Source organism: Aythya ferina, assembly GCF_964211825.1.
Source record: "Aythya ferina genome assembly, chromosome: 7".
In the NCBI taxonomy this organism is placed as follows: domain Eukaryota; kingdom Metazoa; phylum Chordata; class Aves; order Anseriformes; family Anatidae; genus Aythya; species Aythya ferina.
In genome coordinates this window covers 18030443-18052026 of record NC_140302.1, presented here as the reverse complement: position 1 = coordinate 18052026, position 21584 = coordinate 18030443, and the positions used below count along the sequence as shown (strand labels likewise).

General features: G+C 47.2%; 1 long non-coding RNA gene across 2 annotated transcripts in view; it reads right to left on the bottom strand.

The window, feature by feature from the left end:
• The window catches only part of LOC311439851, a 314933-nt gene that overhangs the window by 18264 nt on the left and 275085 nt on the right, over positions 1 to 21584 (bottom strand). The window contains exons 7-10 of one of the 2 annotated variants that reach the window (XR_014695042.1): positions 17473 to 17626; positions 7598 to 7707; positions 5988 to 6112; positions 4970 to 5050 (exon numbers count right to left, since the gene is read on the bottom strand). This is a non-coding gene — a long non-coding RNA (uncharacterized lncRNA). The remainder of the gene's footprint in view (positions 1 to 4969; positions 5051 to 5987; positions 6113 to 7597; positions 7708 to 17472; positions 17627 to 21584) is intronic. The other variant, XR_014695043.1, reaches the window with a different exon arrangement.

The following is a 21584-nucleotide window of genomic DNA, read 5'->3' as shown; positions in this document are numbered from 1 at the left end:
AGCCCTTTGTGGCCTCCCAGCTCAAGAGATCAATGAGACATTTAGATGACTTGTTATTAGAGAGCACCAAGCTTGGGTGCCATAAAAAGCTAGTGGGGAGATGCAGAGACAATGGCAGGTTGTCTCACCTGGGGCTTTGAAGTGCTCTGGGAACCCTGGACAGGAGGTGGGCTGAAGCATTTGTGTTTTCCTCAGTCTTTTGTGATAACCAATCCACAAAGCACTGTCCTGTTAATCATGGAAGAAAGTTCTTTTTAGACATTAATTTCCTTAGGCTTGTATATATAGCACCTAGCACAGAGAGAGTCTAATCTGCATTTTAGGCACTGTCATCACCCAGGTAACAAACTATGGTCACAAAGTGCTGGAGGAACACCCAAGACCAGCCTCTTGCAAAAGCAGCAGATGTTGCCCAGCAGCACTGGCCCATTACTGTCCTTTGCAGACTGGGTGGGCTCCATCTTCCTGCAACCTGCTAACCAAAACTGGCAACTGCAGCAATACCCTCTAGCGTGTTTACGGTCTATGATACATCTTACTGCAACTGCTAGATTTTTCTTCCCAAGCCCACTGCTCTTTACAGCTGCAGATCTGGATTCTTCCTTCCCACAGAGCCTGGGAGCATCCCATCTTCCTGCAGGTACCCAGAGCACCATCCCTCTTCTTGCAGCGTAAGAGGAGATCCCAGCAGCCACAGCTGAAACCCTGCAAAAAGCAGTAGATCCAATTTCCTGCCACTTGAACAGGGGGAGCTTTGCAGCTGAGGGCTCTTTTCAGCCTGTGCTACTCCATCTTACAGAAGCCCGTCAAGTCAGGAGGGCACTCTGTGCTTTCCATCCCAGCCTGGCCTGTCTCCATCCGTGTCATCCATCTGGTTTATTTTGCTGGCATCAGACAATCCACAGCTGTGGGGCTCTGGCTAAACCAGGGTGGAAGAGTTTAAGCGCTTGGCCTATAATTTCCTCCCAGTGCCTGCAGTGCCTTTGTGGGAATAATTCTGCTGCTGGACAAGGGAGTGCAGAGGAGCTCTGCTGCCTGCATATCCCCATGCAGCTCTCAGCTGTTGCAAAGAAGACTTATTAGTATCCAGCTCCAGCCACTGAGGAAGCTGATAGAGTGGGACTGCACCACTGGATATAAGTGACAGACCACGTGTGTCCCCACAGATCTGTAGAGAGGCAGGGCTGTGGAGGTCCTCAAAGCAAGTTCCCATCAGTCTGTGAAGATATTTAGCTCCAGAAGCCCCTCCTGGCTGTCACAGACAAGGAACAGCCCAGCTGGCACCCACAACTGGACTTTTCCTTGTGTGAGAGGAGACCCAGGGAGTTCTAGCAGAGAAGAGGACACACGCACAGCTGCAGGGAAGAAGGGACCGGGAGGATCAATGGGGATGTTTCGGGTTATTGTACTGCCTTGTGTTTCTCCCCAGACAAAAGAGGCTGCAGGTTCACAGCTGTGGCTTACAGGAGTGCCTCTTCTAAGCAGTGTACCTGCTTAGCCTATGCTTACAGCCATAAGAAAGAAGAAAAACTGTTGGTCAGTGGCCTTCCAAAATCTGCTTGAAGATGGAGCCTTCATGGACTAGGCGGGACCACAGCAGCCATATCTATACAATGACTGGACAATGCCACTTTGTTCAAACAATATTAAGGATCTAAGTCTCTTCTTGTTTCAACAGGAATTTCATTTCAATTTTTAGATATATGGCACTGCCCATCTATGGAGATGGGCTGAGGAAAAGAAGGACTTTTGCAGGTTATTATGAGCAATAGTCAATTCTCTCCCAAACACACATTCCCCCGCTACCATAAATACCAGACCTGGACATGACCCATGTCTCAAACGTGGGAGAATGGGACTCAAGCATTGCTCTAGAGAACGCAGCCATTGCCCAGCACCCAAAGTTTCGCTATGAAGAACAGCATCACATCTCCTGCCCCAAACCTGGGGCTACTGAATTCCAGTGTGATGGCAACACTTCCCTCACCTCAAGGCCCTTTTACTTCTAAGGGCAATTCTGACATTTGGAGAAGCCAAAGTTCTGAAGCCCACTGGTAACAGACCACCACTCTGCTTTCCTCTGGGACTTCCCTTAACCCCAGTCAGAGTGGCCACCAGAGAGATGATGATCAGATGAAGATTTGCAGGGGCTGTCCCTGTCACCACAGGACCAGTTAGTGGGAACAGAGCTGTTATTGCCTCTGTTATCAGTTACAGCAGGAGCTTCCCTGCCTCGTGGCTGAGGCTGCATTGTACCAACGACTCACAGAACATAACTAAGCCATGTAAAATGTCATCCTGTGTTTGCCATTAATAAGGTTTCAATTAATAATACAAATTTCCAAGAATACCACGAGCCTGAGACTCGGCGCTGCGCTGCCTAGCAGCCAATCAGGCTGCCCTCAGAGCAGCCACAATTAAGTAGTTTTGCTTTCCAGGAGAGATCACTCCTTGCTGCTGTAGCTGGAAAACCCCAACCCCGGTGCATATACAGACCATACTGCCCTGTGGGTGATATGACCTCTTGTGACTTAAAGAACCTCAAGAAAGCTGTCAAGCAGGGGTGTAAAGGTTTTATTTTTAAACATCACGAGACCTTATTCTGCTTACTTGCTGGTGTAAGTTACACAGCGATACGCATGGGGTCGGTCAGCTGCAAAATCAGTAAGACAAGAATTGGAGCTGTGTTGAGAAGGGCCACAGTCAGTGTCAAATGAATCCAAACTAATAATGATGCCAGCTGACACCAGATCCTCCACCACACACGCAGCTTTTCAGCACTCTGTATGCACGTGAACTCTTCCCACCTCTAAGCACAAGCACACAGGAAACCATGGGCAAATTCAGCTTGCATCCCACAACAACCATTCTAAAATCAGATCTAAAAAGCAGCGACGCACAGTCTGGACCATCTGTATGCTCCTCAGACACATAAAGGCAAAGATAAGGAATGCCTTGTCACCTACCCTGCAGCCTCTGCTCCCTGCACACAGCTCACCTCAGCCGGAGGGAAGTGCAGACAAAGCCACTCAGCATCCCCAAGGGCATCCTCTCTCTCTCTCACACACAGAGCAAGGAGTCTTCCTGATCTCTGCATCACCTGTGCAGTTCCTTCTCTGTGTCTGCAGTCACACACAATCTCCTGCTGTCCGTGCACATCTATGTCCACAACACACCCTCAGTTAGCAGGCGTGCAGACAGATATGCTCCCGCACCCACACCACTCCCAGGAGGAGCTCCAGGTACTGGGGGGTAATCCTCCCTGCTCAGGGAGCCTGGTGGATGGAACAATTCATTTTCTGATAAACATGGATATCATGCAAAGGCAGCCACCCGGATATGGAGGAACATTTCCAGCCAATATCCAAGCAACCCAGATATTTGGATTCACCCAACCCCAACTTCTGCTCTCAGCAGTGCTGACGACGGCAAAGCTGAGCTTGCTGGGCTGACTGGGACGCCTCCCGGGGCTGGCTGGCTGGCCTGGGTGGCCGAGCTGCTGTGTGCAGCCCTCTCCTTACCATCAAAGGCAGAGACCTCGTTTGCTCCCCTCCCTCAACCTACTGCTCTCGTATCAAATGATTTGCCCCCCAGCACTTGCAACTGCACCAGTGCCAGGAGCAGAAGAGGGAATTGCACAAACAGCATCAAACCTGATGGTCCTTCCTGATGGAGAATGGCCTGGCAGGTCCTTGCTGCAAGGATGCTTTCCTAGGCTACAGCTCGAACTTTTATCAGCCCCAATCTCCTTCCAGCCTGGCTTAAGTCAGTTTGTTCTCTTCCATCTTACAAAGAGAAGTTAAAATGCTTGGGGAGGACAACTACACGCCCTAAACCTGAGGAACAGAGGACGAGGGGAGTGTAGAGAAGGACAGGGGATGCTAGGCAGAACAGTATTCATGGTGATTCAAATTGCACCCAAAGCCACAGGATTCCCAGTTACAGAGCTATGATCTCCCTAAAGACTAAGATAAACATCTATTCACTTCTGTGTAAAAGGCATTTTCCCCAAATTCAGTCTACCACTAGCAGAAACAAAAGGCGGGGGGACATGGGGGACATTTAGCTGGCAACTCCCCAGACTCCAGCTGGGCTACTGGAAAACAGCAAGCAGCAAGCTGAGAGCCAGAGCCAGCAGGGGGAGGTCAGAGGGAGGAAAAACAGTTTGGCTGGCTACAATAAATCCAAACTTCTAACGGCAGAACATTCCACCCTGGACAATCTCAGTATATACACTGATTTTTTTTCTTAGCACAGACACACAGCAAACCTGTTGTGACTTCCCAGCCACAACTCAGAGGCACTCATTTCCACAAACCTCTGTTCCCCATTAACGAGGTGTGGCCACTGAACCCACATGGTCTCTAATACTGAAATGACAGGAGTAAGTAGTGTTGTGGGGGCTGGACAGTGCTGTCAAAACCATTTGCATCTACCCTTTCCTTCAAAGTGGCTTGTTCCTCAGACTCATCTGCTAGCACCACTCTCCTGGGAGAGCTGCGTGCTTGGAAGATCCCATTCTAGGAATACAGGAAGCCCAAATGCATTTTCCCAGCAGTTTCAACAAGCTGCAAATCAGATCTGCGGGTAAATAGTTTTGAGTGTGCCTATTTACACAAATAATTGTGACAAACACAGCTATAGTTAGGAATAATTTTTTATATTCTAAAAAGACAGGCTTCTTCTTGAGCATTCACTGACACTGACTATCTGAATGCAAAAAAAGGCCACAAGAGCCTCCTTCGACAAACTGCTGTTTCTCATGATGGGGCAGGAACACACAACACAGGCCAAATAACTTGCTTGCAATAGAGATACAAACTCAGATGACTTTGCTAAAGACACATGGGAATAGGAGCACAGAAATTGAAAGAAAGCAGGTGTTCTCACCAGAATGAAAATGGGCAACGTGCAGCCAGGGTTGCTTTAGCATGATGAACATAGACAGAAACAAATAAACCAGACTTACCATGCTGGAGATCCAAGTCCCATTCCCAGCTCCTCTTTTCATTTTCCATATGATCAGGAACATGGCATTTCTGCTCTGCAGCTGCAAGATTAACAGAAATATTTGACCATTTTGCCTGTAAGCTCCCCTGATCACAAGCTCATCAAGAACTCTGCTCAAGACCTAGACCAAGACAACACTAGTTGCCTTCTAATAAATGGATCCCTTGGTGCTGTAGCAAAAGTGTAAGCATGTATGGTTAGATATGTATGGCCACTTGCAAATTGCCCAAGAGACACACGTGTATCTATGTTCCTTGCCTGGTGCCACATGTGACACATCCCACCTCTGAACTGCTTTCATCTCGGAGTTCACATCAGGGGAGAAAATAACTGACTCAACTCTTTCCAGAAGTCCTGAGGACAGAAACTTATTTGTATACTCTCAGAGAGGAATTTGCTGAGGACTTTCTCAAAAATTTAAATCTGAATCAAACTTCAGTATCAAAGCCATGGTTCTGTTGTGTAGGTTGAGCTCTGTCTATCAGGCTTCTGGTTCTGATCCTTTTCAGCGCACTTGGATCCCTGAAGTTTTCATCCACAATGATGATACTTGGAAATACCACACGGCTTTTACCAGGAGCTGGCAACTTTAACACTCCTTTGTGTGTATGAGAAACCTCTTAATCTTCTCTTTTTCCCTAAGACAAGCTAGGAAAAGAACTCAGAGGAAATATCTTACTGTAACATTGAGGCTTACAAGTAAGAGCAGAGTCATGAAATGAAAAGCTAAAGGTCCTTAGTCATGCTGAACTTGTTTTTTCAGTTCCTGGGGTTGTTGCCCATCCACAAGAGCTCAGTATGTCGCTATTTATATTTGCTAATAGGTTCCACAAAAGAAAGGATTGTTGTGTAAGTCATTGCCCCAGTCCAGAGTACATGGGGAAATTCCCACGGATATATACAATACAGAGGCAAACAAAGACGTCCAAATATCTGCCTAGTAAAAGATACATCTATCTTTTCAAAGGGTGACATACCAATGTGATGAGGAATTAGTCAAAACACAGGATTAGATATGGGTTCAAGCTCCAGCTCCACTTTCTCCACGCTACTGCAACTTCCCAGCCTCGTGTGGATGGGATGAGGCTGCTCTGCCTGAGACCTGGGGTCAGGAAACACAGGTGGAGTTTTCAAGAATACCAAAAGGCCTTACGAATACAAGCCAGTGAGATGTGTGCTCCAAACTCCCCCCACTTCTTTGGAAGACTTCCAACCCCAGAAGTAAAATAAAAGGCGGAGGACATACAATGCTGCTAGGCTAACGGAGCTTAATTTTTTCAGTTTCCCATTTACTCTTTGGTTTCACTGAAAAGCACTGATGTTGCGTTCCTGCATCTTTGAGATATGCATATACACAGACACGCACATTTAATCTATAGGTAAATGTGTACACACAGAGCTAGGCATGGAACTGTGTCTGTATGTGTAAAGCGATTGAGTACTTACAGGCGGTTTCTATGGTTATCATATACATCGCTCTTATGAGCTGCTTCATTAACCTGCCAATCAGATTGGGTTTTGGTTTTGTTTTTTTTTTTTCTCCTCCCTTTCTCTTCCACCCCTCTTCTGTGTTACTCTGTTTTGGAAGTGAAGCATGTGTGTGTCAAGTGCATTATTTCAGACACACAGACACACATGGACGCACGCCCAGAAATTAATGCGGTTCCACTGCTGCCTCCCAGGAGCTTGGCGCTGGCCAACCCTCCGGACTTCGCTAGCCACCACGATGGCTCACGCGGTCATTTATCACCCAGCCCCTGGCCAGTGGCACGGGGGGGGCCTGGCGCTGCCCCCCCAGGCAGCCTGGCTGCTTGCAGGAGGAGGGGGCTGCCTGCAGGGTGCTTGCAGTTTAGAAGCACTGCTGATGGGCTAGTCCCCAATAAACCCCCCAAAAGTGCTGATGTACTGAAAGCAGCTGACACTGATGGATCTGCTCTCATCTTGCCTTTCAGTCCCGCTGCAAGAGAGAAGAGAGAGAGGAAGAGAAACAAAGGCAGAGATTAACTCTTTTGTCACAGAGCTCTGCAGTTTTACAAGGCAAGATAAAGCTGCTGTCCAGGTTGGGTGCAGATGGGACCAGCTCAGCACAGTCTGTCTGACTCTCTATGGAGTCCAAAGCAGGGTGAAAAAGAAGCCTGCACTATGCAATGATTTACTGACAGGGCCAGCGCTGCCTAACAGAGCCTTATAACTTTCCATGGGGTTGCAGCTGCAGCCAGGGAGACCGGCATGCATACTGCTTCCAGACCTGCAGGCCAACTGCTAAACCAGCAGCTCTGCTTGCACCACACCGCTTCAATGTGACATGGGCACACCCAGGGAGACAAACTCCCCCGGCCTGATTAACACACAGCAGCGTGGACACCTCAGGTGTGTCGTGCACTGCCAGCCAGCAAGGTTTAGTGCGGTGGCTGCAAGCTCCATAAGCATGGTCATCCCAGTGGGATCACACCCTCCTGCACAGTCACCATGGTGTGAACTTTGCCTGTCCACGATGCTAGGCATCAGGCTCCCCAGACTGGGCCTTGAGATTATGTTTGCAATATATACTTGAATATGATTTAATTTAATCAAACTAAAATCTTACCTGATCGATCTGTTTGAGGAGCCGGATGCATACGAAACAAGTTTTTCTTGAAAATATCATGGTTCCACGAGGCTCAGATATGAACCTCCAGTGTGTGTGCCGATGCCATTCTGCAAGGCAAGAAGCATTTGGAAGACTTCTCTCTTCTTTTGCTTTTCTAGAAAGACACCGCCACCTTCCAGGCCTCCTCTCTGCTATGGACTAGCAACTACATGGGACCACGTACAGAGCTCAAACACAGCTCAAGCTTTGCACTACCTCTCAGTGCCTCTGCACAGCTGTATTTAGCACTGACAGCACGTGTACAGCAGGACCCCAAGTACTCACATGCCCCAGTGGTATGACCGCACAGCCTTGGAAAGACAGACTGTGCTACGTTAAGACTAAGCACACAAGCAGGTAGTTGTATTAATGGTACTAACAAAAGAATAACAACAGTAGTGATAATTATCAGTAAAGATGTTCATTTCAATTCTGACTTTGATTTTCATTGATTTGGAGAGAGGAAAAGGGATATTGTTTTCTAGGTCATCCCTCAAAGAAATCCTAAATCCATATTGAACTGCTGATCCTTTCTACCTTCAACAGAAAATTCCAAATTGTGTCCTTTGATAAAAAATTTGGACTCCCCTCACCAAGAAAAAGTCACCCCGTGTCACTGAAAAAGACATTTTACATTGGGAAACACTGCCAAGCTCTAGCCCTGCACAGCTCCAATTCTTGCCTGGATTTTTCAAGCCTTGTTTGCTCTGAGTTTGTGTTCCCTGGTATTCCCAGAAGTTTCAGGCAAACCAGTCACAGGGACAGTACAAATTGTTAGGAATAAAGGGGGCAGGAGCAGGCCCTGGCTGAATGGCAGGGATGTTTCTGGGCTTCTGTCAGGACTGGGACCCTGTAGCACCGAGCCCTGTGGAGCTTTACAAACGCTCAGGAAGAACCTGCCAGCTCTGCAATCCATCCATCATAAGGCGCATCAATAAAGACAAGTACATTATACTGGGACATGGACACACTCCGAAACACAGACACGTCACCACACCGAAAACTCCTGCTCTCACACACACTCCGCTGAGCATGCAATCCTTCCTGAAACGCAAACAAGATCTCCAGGCCAACAAACAGAAAATAGACTTTTTTTGGTATGATTTTTTTTTTTTTCCCTAAGAAAAAAAGGGCTCTCCTTAAAAAAGAAGAAAAAAAGAAAAAGCAGTATTTTCTGAGGTATTCTTAATAGGCTTTTTGTCACATCTTTCAGTTTTTCCTCTATTGCCCCACATTTCCTTTCAACAAAAAATTCGAAAGACTGAACCCTCCCAGACCGCAGTAGTGGCTTGAAGAATACTGCTCATGTCTAGAGGATGTTTTTAAATGAAATCTGAAGCTGTGGGTCTGCTCTAGAGCCTGAAAACAACTTGGAAATCTCAAAGTGTCCTACCACACACAAATAGAAAAAATAATGTCACTATGTCAAACGCAGACAGTCTAGGAAACAAACCCACCAAGGAATTATTGATCATCTCTTCACACGTCCTTAATAAAATCTTGGTCTAAAACCTATCCACTATACGCCATCTGACACACACTGAGATGAAATATGCTGCGTGCTTTTGGCATCTAACACTCTGATGAACCATTTGTAAGATCTCTGCAGAATTTCACATTCTCAGTAGCACGCTTTTCTAGGGCAGTGATTTTCACTGTATCTGTGGGCTCTTAAAAAAAATTAGTCTCTGAAGGGCTTAAAAAAATACAATCTGTAGATTGTTGTACAGCTGGTTTGAGCTTGCCTTGCTTAGTAACTTTCACAGAGTTACTTAGGAATAGCCTAAGGTCCCCAGCGATCCTGTGGACCCTGAAACTGAGATTTGCTGCTGTAAGGCTTTTACAGGAAGGGCTGTGTGGGCTGCCTGAACTGCAGCCATGGAGGTTTCCAGTGCCAGGGTTAGTCAGTCCCTGGCTTTAAACACCTCCAAACAGAACACGTCTCCATCTCTGAGCACTGACAGCACTCAGAGGTGCTCAAGTGGGACATCTGAGCAAGCACCTGCCTTTAAGCACCAGAAGAGCACTGGTGGAAGGGTGAATTCCTCCTGTGCATAAGCTGTGGAGAAGTGGAGCCTCAAGCAGCTGCAGCAAAGCTGCTCTGTCCTCCTGCAGCAAGGAGAGCAAGGAGCCCAGCCAGCATCCACCATCCCTCCCAGCCCCTGACCCACGCACCCCAGCTCAGTGCCCCCTGCTTCCTGAAAGATCACAAGGGCCCATTTTACTCCAAGATATGAAATTTGTGTTGTTTCTTTATTGTGCATTAATGAAACCCTGTTTATTCTAGGCTTTTAATTCTTTCCATCTATTATGTTTAGACAACTCATTAACAATCATTTGTTATCATTAGACTTCAATTTTAAGCTTCTTTTCCCAGAGGAGGCAATGCCGTGCTTTTAAACATATTTGCATCATAAACAATTTCAGGGCCCCGTGTGCCATATATTACCCTGGCCTTTCCTCCCTTCTTACCAGCCCTTCTGCTTACCCGGACCTGAAGGCGCCCGAAAAGGCTTTGCCAGAAGAGCCTTGCTGGGATTTGGCCTGGTGCAGGGTGATGCCTGTTCCCCGAGGCCTGCAGCCACAGAGGGCTGTGCATCAGGACGGCGGCCTGGTGCATTAATAGCAAACTCTTGAATCCCAGGTCATGTAATGGTACTCTTTCCACTGGGATTAATGACTACATGCTGCAGCTGAATTCATTAGGGCCTGTTAAAGATATCGCTCTAGCCTGGGATAATGCGTGGGCCTCATTCTGCTCATTTATGGTTGTTCAGCTCCACTGGATTTAGTGAAGTCATTCCTGATTTGCAGCAGGGTCCCCTGTGTGCGTGCTAGATAAGCACTACGTCACACTCCGCATTCACTGACAGCTCCCAGCGGGCAAAAATCTGATCCCTGTTATGTCGTGTAAATCCAGATCAACATTCAGTGAGGCTTCAAGGCATCCCTTGGATATGAACTGGCATCAGCGTGCACGGAGCGTGGCCTGCTTTGGTACAAGGAAACCTGCTTTGGTACAAGGGAGGTCCTTCAGTTATACAGAAAGTAGGGAAACGGGGAGCGGAAAGGCAACCAAGTCTTGCTTGGTTCTTTATTCATCATATGCTGCTCATTGCCAACTCTGCCAACAAAATATAGGGGAAAAAATCCCATACCTGAAAGCTTTTTGTGTATGTCTTGATTTCCAGACACTCATTCTGAATTGTGCTGGAGGAGCGCTGGACATGCCAGCCGTGTCCGCTCCTTCCCACAAACTGGTGAGCAATCTGATGACATCATTTAAAAATAAGATTTTAGCTTATTAATGACATTGCTAGATCATCTCTGTCCGTGCCAAGTCTTGTGCTGGTGCTAATAGGTGGTGTTTGTTGTCCTGATGTGCTGTGATTTTCCTTCTAAAGCTCCCCTGGTGGTGGTACCAGGACAGGAACACATACTTTGGGACTACCATGCTTCGATACAGCCCCTACAATCTCAGATGTCAAGCCACAAGAAAACTGCTGCACAAAAGCCTCAGCTCTGCACAGCTGTGAGCTGGTGCTCAGCTTGGAAGACCTGAAGGCCATGCACAGGCCTTTCACCTGTTTAAAGGCCACTACACACCACTAAGTGCAAAGGTGGCATTATACTCAGTCAAATTTTGCTGGGTAGAGTACTGAGTAGAGTACATTTTTTCTTTGCTCAGAGCTAAGTTTGAGTTGCGGGTTCTCAGTTGACACAGAGGCTGGCCAGTCTTATAAACGCAAGGGGACAGCAAGCCGGGCCACCACACCTATTACAGCTTTCCATGTGGATGTCCGTAGCTTAAATGAAGATGAAGAAAGTCCATTCCTAATACTGTGGACTGTTGATGGAGGCTTTACACCTCTGATGAATTCTACAGCCTATGCTTGAGGTAACGATGACCACAGCTGTATGCTGGGCTCCTCTCCAGTGCTGAGTCCAGTCAATGGACTTATGGTGGCAAGTGCTTGCTCTCCCTTTAAGGCCTGGAATATGCTTTGGCAGGAGCTGAGACTTGCCAGCTAAAGGCAGTAGTAGCTGAACTGCCCAGGGCTTGAATTAAAAAAAAAAAAAAAAAAAAAAGAAAAGAAAAAAAAAGCTGCAGATGATGCTTGCAAGCAAGGCTCCACCCTGCATGCTAAGTAAATTCCTGTAATTTTCTATCCTTCCTGTTGTTATTCTGATCCAATTAAAGTCACTGCGGTTAAGTGAAAAGTCATGATTGGCTAATTGGATTTGGGAAGGCAGAACACCCATCAGGGGCCAGGTTTAATTTAGGTTTCCTTAAAATATCTAAAGCCACTGGCAGGCTAGAGGAGGCAAGCTCCATCCTTGGATAGCTCCAGCTCAGCAAAAAGGGATTAGTTAGTTGCTGAGTGAGCTCCCTGCTGACTCGTGTCCATGGAGCTTTCCAATTCCAATGCCTGAGTCAGAGTCCTCCTGTTTTTGGAATCTACCTCCCACAATAGTCCTGCATGGATCTCCCACATGCCCCCTCTAAGTGTCTTGTCCCTGGTTTGGTACTGCACTGTTTACCACCTCTCCTGCTTTCTCTAAATATCAGCACAGCCCTCTTCCCAAAAACACGCTCTTCCATGAGAAGGGTACTTCGATACGAGCCATGTACACAGTTGGACATGCTCTCCTGGATTAAATGGATCAGCACACAGAGAGCTCCAAACACTTCTCCAAACACTGACAGGCCAGCCCCATCCAAATGCCCTCTGTCTGGACACCTGGGGATCCAATCATCCAGAGAGGTGACCAAGATAAAAGAACAGTTTCCATGAGTATTTGGAAGAAACCAGAAGCCTATCTGTGGGATTTCCAACATGAGGCATTCAAAAACAGCATGCCATATCTGCTAAAACCAAAAGGTTCAATTATGGGCATTCAAATATTTGATATCATCACAGATCCTAAGTACTTTCTCAATTCTAAGCTTCCAATAAGTTCCCAGGATATTTATTCTGTCTTACTACACACCTTAGAGATAGAAACATTGAAAAGAAACTAAAAGGACAGCTGACACTCATGTGCTCACCTGATACTGAGAGCTGAGATTTTCAGAAACTCATTAGTTTTCAGGAAACTTGCAATAAAAATATGAGAGTTAATATTCCTGCCACCCTAACTCACCATAAGCCATTTGCATAAGTCAGTAACAATCGAGAAATGTATCCTAATTACATTAAGAAATGTAAACAGTGGTTGGGATAGAATTTAGATTCACAGAATATTTCCAGAATAGCTTTTTTTCCTCCTCTCTCTCTCTCTTTTTTTTTTTTTTTTTTTTTTTTTTTTTTTTTTTTAAGATAAGGCCTAAACATTTCCAAAAAAAAGCTCAGGTACTGCAGATCTTGCACCCCAAACACAAGATTTTCAAGATTACTGGGCAGGTTAATACTTGTAAATATCTGCAGCATCAAATGCTGGAAGAATCACTTGAACAGCAGCCTGACAATCTTCTGCTCCTATAGAAATAAAGGGAATTAAGATCAGCTAAAGAAATAGTCACCTTCACTCCTACCTGTTGCATTTTATGCTGTTACATGGAAGTTGAAATCCTGTCCAGTAGCCAGGTGTTTGGCCACAACAATACAGTTGCATCGTGGCGTTGGCTTTATAATGGAGAAGGCCAGGAAGAGAGCATAGACAGATAATCATGTCTGAATAAACTATGCAAGTGATTTTATCTTGCTCCCAAGAGAGGACAACTCCACAGGAAATGGTTTTAGACTATACCTGTCTTTGTCAGCAGGACTCAGTATAGGAAACAACATAGAAAAGGAGACATTGATGTCAAAGTTTCAGTCTAGAGTAGCTCAAGGAAAGGAGAAGATTTCCTGGATGCAGACAAGGTCAGCCAGAACATTTTTGCAAATATTTTGTTTTCAAAAATAAGCTGATTTCTAACAAAGTAGCAGTTATTTGTGAAACATGTCTACCTCCTTAAAATTGTTCAGCCTTTTTTTTTTATATCGAAATCAGTATTTTTTACTTTGGTTGACACCTGCAGTGGAAATATGTTCCCTGCCCCACTATTTCTAACCCCCTCGAGGATTTTTTCAAGGCTCATTTCAGCTGAGTCCTTTTTTTCACAAGCCTGGCCCTTCCACCCAAGGATGCTGCTGCTGAAAAATCTTTAATATCATCTATGCTTTTACGCAAAAGTCTAACACATGCTTCCCTCCCTGTGGCCTTGGCAGTAGTGGACCACAAGTCAGAAATTGCCAGGACCCAGGCTCCCAACCCCTCCTGATCTTGGCATTGACTGCCTTTCAGAATCTGGCCCCTGAGGCTTCACAGTTGGCTCTCAAAAAAGGAGAAGGGCCCCTCCTTAAAATCACAGTCCGTGCAAGTTTGTGTCTTCCATGAAAATTAACATGCTGGACAGCAGATGGGACAAACACATGCTACAGGCCAGATCCTCACATTGGTTACATCAGCATCATCTGCAAACTTGAGGGAACAAGGGCAAACAATGGAACTAGAGCAATTTGCACAAGCAGTAGGTCTGGCCTCCTGCTGGCTAACAGTAACAGTTTGGATTTTGAAGCAGGTTGAAAGAGAGCAAGACACCATTATCCAAAAGTCCAGTCCACTATAAAGCCTCTGTCAGTGGGCCCATTCTGTGACCCTTCATATCTCAGCATCACTTTGCCAAGCAACAGGCTCTGCAACCACTGCAGTGGCCCACGGTTACAGAGGTGACTTAATTTTCACCTCTCTCCTCTGTGCCTGATTTCTTCCTCCTAAAAATATGTGCTTATAGTACAAATAATCAGGGGTGCAATCTCATGGAAGTTACTGGCAGCATCCTGCAAAAGAGCAAAGCCCACAGTATTCAGACAGTGCACAGAAGAAGGGGGCATGACACTTTGCAAACAAAACCTTTTCCTTTGGAAAGCCTTGACGTCTTTGAACAGAAGATCCAGATCTTGAGCCAGTTCTGCCCCCAGTCAGCTCTCTCCTTGATTCTCAGCCTCACTAATCGGGGGATGCTCATTCCCACTTACATTTCTAACTGATAGCTTTTTTTTCAACCACCCTCAGGACCAGAAGGGCCATATAACTTCATGGTTCTGCACAAGCCCCCCTTTTCTCAAGTTTTCACACATCCTAGTCTTTGGGATACAATGTCTTCAGTTCGTTCCACTCATGCTACACATAAATATGTCAATTTATTCTTTTGCACTCTTGGAGTTGGCACTTTACTGCCTTAGAATGCTGTGAAAATTCCAGCTGGAGAGTAGGAGCAGCAAGGATTACCTGCCTAGATAGTCTGAACTTGGATTTCTGACAACAGCAAACTGAGAATAAGCCTCTCTGGTTTTGGATCCTCCAGTAAGTGTAGCACAAAGATTTCTGTGCTCCCAGGTCAAACGTGTCTCCTTCATGGACAGGCTCTCTGGACACATCTGGCATGTTATCAAATTAATTTCCATTGAGCTTGATCCAATGTTCATCAAAGTCAATGGTGACATTTCCTGGGTCGTGCTGGAGGTCCAGTAATGCTCCATACCTTCCCATATGTAATCATTTAATTACCTCCCATTAATTACCTCTGCAGTGAGCTTTAAGACATTAAGTCTGCAACATCTCTTTCTTATGCCTCCTGGTTCTGGCCTGTGCCCAGGAGAAAGGAGCTGGCCTGGCCTGTATTAGAGGAAGAGACCTACAGACACCTCATTCGCCCACAGGAGACTCAACAGCAAGGGGAAAATATATTTATCGTTACTTCTCTTGATCAGGATCTGTTTCCTAAAGGGCTCTTCAGAGCACAGAATTCTGGCTGCACGTATATGTACACACATGCATGTCTGCATGCACGCATGTCTGCAGATAACCGTTCCCAAAAGGTCAAAGAGGACTGATACTCTAAAAACAATAAAGCTCTTAGCTCAACTTCAAGGAAGAGGCAAAAGCAAATGATCGGGGGGAGACAGAGAGAGGGGGGGGAGAGAGAGAGACAGAGATAAAGAGAAAAAACCAAGGGGAAGATGATTTTCTATCAACAAAACAGCAGGGACGAATTCTAGTTCATCTCATTGGAAACATCTCCTTCGTGTGCAAACAGCGCCTGGAGCCAGCACTAATCTCCCAGATTAAAGCCTTTTAATAGCAATTAGTCCTCTCCATGCACTAACCCACTGGACACTCCACTGCATATTTGGGAAAGGGGGGAGGCTGGAGGGAGTGTCACCAAGAGTTTAACTCATAATTGCCCTGATATGTCCAAATGCTTGTCTCCCACACACGTGCCTGTGCTCAGGCCAGGATGCCGGCAGTGAATTCTGTTTGATTGCAGCAGAAAACAAGGCCGTAACAGCTAGATCTGGATGTTGCACGTGTAAACGCCCGTCTGAACTGGATCAAGCCCAAAGACAGGAGGTGGGATTTCAGAATGCCACCACGGCAGGCCAGAAGCGTCAGCCAGCCAGTCGGAAGCACTGACCTGCCACCACCTCCAAGGGCTGCCCCAGCTGGCAACAGGCAACAGCCACAGCAACAGGGTGTCCTTAGAGCTACCTTCATGCTACCAGCCTGCTGAAGCAGCCCTGGTACTGCTCCTCCCTAAGATGCTCTCCACGACCCCTAGATAAAAGGATGAGAGACTTCTTTTAATTGTTTTTGGTTGGTTCATCTCCGTATCCCACCCAAGGCCTTTTGTGACCATTCTGTGAGTGTTTACAGTAAACACGAGCTGGTGCCCCATCTGGGACTGGCAGAGGGAGCAGCTCCCACCTCCCGCACGGGGCGCGAGGGAGCCAGATTGCTACATCAAAGAAACCCAGGTCCTGCAGAAAAGGACCTCAGATTGCATACCAGCCCCCATTAATAAAATGAGCAGCTTGGCTGAAATGGCTGAGAGAGGGAACGGGAAAGCAGAAGACACTGGTGCGAAACAGCAGTCTCTGCACAGATACTCTGAACTTCCCAAATGACAAGCCAAGCAGAATTTCTTGGAAGGAGCCACATCAGCTGCCCTTCGAGCCATTAGACCACACAAACAGGACAGAGAAAAACCTTCCGTGAGGTGACTGTAAGGAGGGGAGGGAAAAGGACCCTGAGCCATTATTATCATCTCCCCCATGAGCAGCAGGAGCTGCCAGAACCCCTGCACAACCCGGTGGTGCCCCCCACCCTTTAACACACACAACATCCATAGGGGTACTGCAATTACTATTCAGGCTGGGGGCTGAAGATAGTCTCCTGGCCCTTCTTCTAATGTAAGGTTATTGTAATTGATATGAAGGTAATTGATAATGTGTTACGGTGAATAATGTCTTCAATTTTCTGCTAAATCCCATTTTTGTAGCCATCTGGGCTCCTCCAACTGCCCCCCTGGGACGCAGAGTAATAGATAGTAATTATTCTCAAGTCATTTACTTTTTCAAAGTGTTTAGTGCTTATCTGTTTTACAATTAAAATGGAAACGACCCTGATTCACTTCCTTTCTTTTTTATTTAAATAGCATTCACACACACACACACACTCTCCTACACGCACTGGAGCCTGGAGGGTGTGTGCCTGTATGTGTGAGTGCATGTGTGTGCATTATTGTCACACAGAAACATACAGGACAGAGGCATGTGGTTCTTCATGCACCTTCACTGTCACACTGCGAGAGTACAATCACACAACACTCACAGAAATACAAATTGTGTTCCTTCCCCCTGCTTGTCCCCATGGTGACGCTCAGAGTGAATGCCTCAGAGCACCCCACAGAAACACCTCTGGGGAGGGATGCATCCAGCGCACAACTTAACAATGCAACACCTCACCACAACCCACCCCAGAAACACACCACAAAATATACTTACCTGACCTACGTCAGGGGACCGTACGTTTTCACAGGATCAGCCACTGATCTAGAAATCAGCTGCGAGTGCATCCAAGCTGTACGATTTCACGCCAGCACCGGTAAGCTGCACGACGATAAACCTTCAAGTTGTAGCAACACCGGCACAGTCACACCTTGAAGAGTGCAGTTAGGCATAAAAATGCAGAGACACAGATCAATATACAGTAGAGGCCAGAATACACATGTAAATAAACTAATGTAAGCTATTAAATGCATTGCCAACGCAAGCATGCTTTGCGCAGCAGCTGAGGCTATTTCAGGTTACGATCCAAAGTTCCCCAGCACCAGGAGAACCCCTTCAGGTTCTGCCTCAGCTTGGGGTATGCCAAGTGAGATGTAAACGAGCATATCTATGAGATTCATGGGGAGCCACCACGCAGAAGGACTGAGGGAGTACAATAACAGTTATAGCCTAAAATCCTAACCAATTTCAAGCTGAACTCCAGCATGCAGAAATAAACCCTGTGGAAATGCTGATGTTTCTATAACGATTTGAGAAGGAACTTGAATGACGGGCTGTGTGGCCCATAAGACTTGAGAATGGCACTGTACAGCTGATTTTTAGAGCCTATACCCTGCCATGCTCTCCCATCTCCATACCTGTCAGCAGCCTGCACACTGTTTGACTGCACTAAGAGTTATTTCTGCTGTCTTAAAGTTTCTGCCTTTGTCCCAGAGTCCTCAAAGACATGTCCAGGTGGTGTGAGAAGTAAGAGCTGAGGAAAGGGAAGATGGTGAGGATCCTGGGACAACCCTCTGAGTGCTTTATAGGTTCAAAGTTGCAAGCATTCATCCAGACTTCAAGGATCAAACCTTTTAAAGATGACTGCTCGTGTCCAGTCATGACTTAGACCAAACAAGCAGCTTGCAACTGAAAGAGCCCGGCCTTTGCATCTCAAGACAGACTCAAAGCATAGGCCACTATTTTAGAAAAACTTTTACGGCACTGAATTTGGATTATAAACCAAACCTTCCCTGACAGACACCCGTAGCCCTGGTGCTCACCCCCTCCCCAGCAATGGCACAAGTAACCAGGGCCTCCATCCCACCACTTGGTGCCCCGGCTGGAGCAGCAGCTCGCTATGGGACCTCCTGTGACCTCCTCAGAGCAACAGGGAGGAGAAGCACAGCCCCTGGGAAAGGGCATCTCGCACCGCTCCTTCTCCAAACGCTGGGATATGGGGCCATTGCCTAACGCAGCACATGGGCGAGTCAATCTTTGTACAATTAATTGAATTCCATACGCATATTTTCGCCTGTCTGAAGGAGCAGATGACAGCCCCCACAACCCATGGCACCAGCAGAGGTACTTGCAGGCCTTCCTCCCCCACGCCCAGTGAACCACTGGAGCGCTGCTGTCCCTTGCTGCCAGGCAAGGGTGGCCCGGGGCTTGGAGCAGGAACAACCTGCCATGCTTTTGTCTAAGACTGTAACTGTTTGGGGCTGTTGAGCTGCTGTTTTTTCCCCCTCTCTCCCCGTTTCCTTTTTAATTCTTTTTAATGACTTTCCCCAATGCAATCGGCAGAGGACCGCGCAGAGACTGCTTCCCCCTGCTGAGAGGGAAACAAGACTGAGGGAAAAGGGCACCAAGGGACCTGTTCGCATTCTCTATTCATCTCTGCCAGCCCCCGTTCCCCGGTGACTAGCCCCACGCAGCCGGGCTGCACAGAGCTAGCACGGAATGAAGCAGAACCTGAGCCAGGAGAAGCTCAGCCGGCACCATGGGACCCGGCTGTGACAGGCATACCAAAGCAAGCCAGGGCACCCCGACCACGAGCATGGCCCATATGGTCCTGCCACAAGGGCAGCAGTGTGGGCTGAGGAGGGGGGGAATGGGTTGTGGGTTTACACAAGCCCTGCAGAAGTCCCCTAACCAAGGGGAGCGGCTGGAGCCCACAGCTCTGCTATTAGGGCATGCACATGAGCGCTGCAGCTCGGGAAACCTGCTGCTGGGAGGCCATGGAGCCTGGCAGAAGCAGAGCTCGAGACTCCTGCACTACTCACAAACTCCCAGGCACTCCCAGGCGATGCCATCCTTTGTTCCAGCAGCTCCCCCAGCTCCAACCTGAGAACAAGCCTGGTTGAAGCCAGATGGCTCTTCTTCCATCTGCTCCCCGGTACTTGGCCACATACACATCAGGGAGCAGGGTGACTGGCTGGGCAGGGAGGAGGACAAGATGGGAAGCACTGCAAGGAAGCAAAGTTTGCTCCAGCTGGTCCTATTTGGTGAAAGCCAACCCCTTCTTACCCAGTCCCCATCCCAACCAGCTGCGGGGAGCGCCTCACCTTGGCAAACAGCCCCCACACTGCACTGCACATGGGACAGCTCTGGAAAAGCAGCTGCTGCCATAGCAGGCTCCCCTGATTGCCAGGCTGCTGCTAACGAGCCATGCATATGCCAGGGTTGCAGAGAGAGGGGGAGAGCACTGGGCTGCCAGTGGCATGGGCTGGAACAGAGGAGCTGGTGTGGTGAAAAAGCCATGTGCTTACTGTACTGCTCGTCTCTGCAGGGGACGCCTGTCCCAGTTCAATCCTTAGCATTTTCAGCACCAACGAGATGTAATCTGCTGCACCATGTAATAGTTATTTGATAACCGATCACCTTCCAACAGGAAGCTTCAGAGCACTTTGTATCAGGTAGGACAACTTTAACCAGCTTTGCTTTCTGCTGGAGGAATCCATATTCTGTGCTATGTGCGTTCACTGATTCTGGAGGTTTTCCACTGGGGAAAAAGGAAAATCTCAAACTGCTCCCCTCCTTGGAAATTTTTCTGCAGGGGAAACAAACAGTCCTCTATATTACATCAAGATGCAGTAGGTACAAGCAGAAACAGAGCCTGCCTGCGCTCAGTGCTACAATAATTATGTTTTTAAAAAAGTCACAGGAGGACAGAGCCTTCAAATTTGAGAAATCTTGCAGGGAATGGGGGAACTGAAGCATACAGAAGCCTCCAGGCACATGCCTGTGAGTTAGTAAGAGGATACAAAAGATTCATGTATGCTAAGATTCTGTCATAAAAAGTGAGCAATCAGTAGCATGCAGGGAAACCCGGGGGAATAGGTTTTCATCTCTGGGAGGGTGCCCAACTTTGTGTTTTCCCTGAAAAAAAGACGACACCAACATGTGCTGCAAAATGACTTGAAGTCTGTGACCATGAGGGAAGGAGTCATAGTAAGTATCAAAAAAGCAAGCCAAACTCCAGCTGGAGCCCAAAAGCTATACCTATGTAATTCTCCTCAGCGTGGTGGCAGAACGCCCTGCTGTGATCTCAGTTCCAAGCCAGGCAACTTGCTCAACTTGCCATGAAGTCTACATCACAGTTTAGCTCTAAAGTGAAAAGCTTTCTGATAGAGATCCTACAAACAAGCAGGGCATCAACCTACCCAGTGCGAAGCGCCACCATAGAGAACTCTTGGTCCGTGCCATAAAAGAAAGGAAGGTACAAAGTCCTCTGACATTCCCACTGCCCTGCCAGCTTCCAGGTAGATGAGAAGGATTGAGAGAAATGCAGAAGTGTAGTCTGGAAAAAGCAATGTAATAACCCCCATGTTGCCTTGTCGAGACCAATACATACAAATCATCCTTGGTTGATGTTCTGGAACATGTCCAGCCAAGATCCCAGAAGTTACATGGGTAACCTCTACCAGTGCTTCCATGCCCTGTGAGATAGCAAGGGCTTTCTACTACCCAGTCTCCTCCTTTCTAGAGATACCTGTTTCTTTCTGCTCATTAGCAAATGGACACAAAAAATGGTTGTTCACACACTTCTCTATATCATCCATTTACATGCTGGGAAACTGAGCATTTTACACACATAGTTTTCTCTCCTACATTCCTTTAAAGCAGTTCCTTAACCTCCCCTCATAGTACCTGGTTTCCAGCTCCATCCTTGCTATTTTTTATTGACACCCTCCAACAGACCAACACAGCCCTGGAACTGTGGCGTTCAGCACCAGACAAGACCCCACTGCAGGACACCAGAGAGCTGCAGGAACCTCTGTGTCTTAGCAGTGACCCTGGCGTTTATATAAACCAGACCCAAAGATGTCCTTCCTGTAAAAGTGCAACAT